Raw genomic sequence first — 2,503 nt, 5'->3', positions numbered from 1 at the left:
TGGAAAAAATATAAAGAGAAAAATGCACACACACAAAAGGCTATTCATCTCTCCGTAATAAACAATCATTCACAGAGGTTAATAGCAGAACCTCTGACACACCAGTCTTGAACCAGGCCTTGTCCTTCTCTGGTGTATCTCATACAGTTGGGTATGAGGCCATTAACTGGCCACAGATGAGATTTGATCTTTCACTTAGTTTACCTTCTCCACTAATTTGGTTGTGAAGGTGGAAACAGCGTCCACCTTCATTTCTCATTGAGAAAACATGCTCACACTCTTACCTCTGCCAAGGAGTTTATGTTTTCACCCGTGTGCATTTGTTTGTTTGTTTGATTGTCAGCAGGATTACGCAAAAACTACTGAATGGATTAATACGGGATTTGGAGAAACTATAGGACCTGGGTCAAGAAAGACCAGACAAAATTTTGGTGCAAATCTGCTAAATGTTTCATGTATCTGTGCTTACTTAAAGGTCCAGTGTGTAAGATTTAGGTGAAAGGGATCGTTTGGCAGAAGTTTAATGTAAAATTATCCTAGTGATGTTTTCACCAGTGTGATCATCTAAATTGTATTAATTGTTGTTTTTTCTTTACACTTTATATTTAAATACTTTATATTTACCTTTCCACGGGGGCCGCCATATTTTTTACAGTAGCCCGGTGTGGACAAACTAAACCCCTGACAGCTGAAGGCTACCACAGGTTCTCATCAACCATGTTGGAATGGGAGAGTGATGTAAGGAGTGTTCAGCTGCAACATGTTACTTCACCACTAGATGTCCCTAAATTCTACACACGAAACCTTAAATTGGACTTAAATTGACTTCTTACTTATACTCCACAACATGTATCAGCAAATATCTGTATTTTTTACTTCACGATAATGTGGAACTTTCACTTGGGAACATTTGTGTTGATTTATTTGTACTTTAATTTAAGTAAAACATTTGAGTACTTCCTTCACAACTGTATGAATGGTTTGCAATTTGTTGCCGCTTGATTGAATTTAAAGCAGCTGTTTGACCTCGGCAAAGGTATGAGCTTTAGCTCCAACCTACTTTGTTTTACAGTATGCCATAGTAGGGTGCAGTTATTTATAATCTGCAAACATCTAATGCTACCACACCGGATGCTATCATGTACAATACTGAATGTTTTATTCAGTACCTCTGCTCATGACCCTGGATTTCCAAGTGGTTGTAATAAGATCTAGTGGATAAACTCTTACACAAAATGCTAAGGAAATGCAGTGTTTTCAATATACCTACTGTTAAGTTATTTGTGAGTACAACTCCCCATCATCAGCCAGGTTTATAACCACACACTCGCGTTCCTAAATGTATGAATAATGGATGTGAGAAGGGAATAGGGAGGTTTCTGTGTAAAAGGGAGAAGAAGCTGGAGCATGAATGTTGACCGAGTGCCTTCAATTGAGCTTATTATTTATTCATCTATTTTTTATTGAGTCATGGAAAGCCGCAGACAAGCCCACAAATGTATTATTGTGAAAGCAGGGGAGAAGAAATTGACTCCTTTGGTGCAGGGGAACTTTTAAGATGAACTTGCCCAGCCTCTCAGCTGTAATTATTATCTCTCCATACAGCCATGCAGCGTGGAGGGGGAGAAATCCAGGGAAGCTGGCTTTCTTTTCATTCTCTCGTCCAACACTCTTTGTCGTAGGGTAGAAATGCTGTTTGCAGCTGCAAAATAATTACAGTTTATTGCCAATTAAACTAATGAGTTCTAAAATAGCCTCAAGTGTGTTGTCTGACAAAGCTGAGTAAAACTGCACATGGAGAATATCTGTAATGTAGGAAAACCAGTAGGAAGACTTGGTGATAACTAAAGGTAACGAAATTGAAGGTCAGTCCAAAAGAACCTGTCAAACACACACTTCTCCCCTCACACCTGTCTGGACTGCAGTACCTGAGCGTGGAAAGAGATGTGCTGCTCTTTGATAGATGTCCTCCCCAGGCTTGGCCTCCAAATCCTCCCTAAGCTGCTCATCGTCAATAATGCAGCATGCTCTTACTCAAACCTGCCTGACAGATGTGCATAGATTGAGCCTGAGGTTCCCCGCTGCTTGTAAACAGTCTGCTGTTATTTTTAGGGACAGGTTGTACTACAGCTCTGCAGAGTTTTTTAGGTGGAGGTGACTCAGACAAAACAATAGACTGAGCAAATTTGTCACTTCCCCGAAGTCTGCTCTGAGGAGTCGGAGCGCTACGTCTGCCGCTTTTGTCCAAACATAAATATCTCCACAGCTATTGGATGGACTCCTGTGAAACTTAACTGATAATTATGCTCATGAGAGGATAAACTGTTATAACTCTGCCGATCCTTGATTTCTTTTTTTCTTTGCACCAACATGAGTTTTGCCAAAACTCATTAATCTTTGCTTCAGGATGAATACTTGTGACTTTACTGATCCTTTTACTTTTCATCCAGCATCATTATGAAGTCAAAGTTGAACTTTCTGCAATTTGAATTCCTTTATAACC

The sequence above is a fragment of the Platichthys flesus genome, chromosome 11 (genome assembly GCF_949316205.1).
Source record: "Platichthys flesus chromosome 11, fPlaFle2.1, whole genome shotgun sequence".
NCBI lineage: Eukaryota > Metazoa > Chordata > Actinopteri > Pleuronectiformes > Pleuronectidae > Platichthys > Platichthys flesus.
This window is presented reverse-complemented; position numbering follows the sequence as displayed.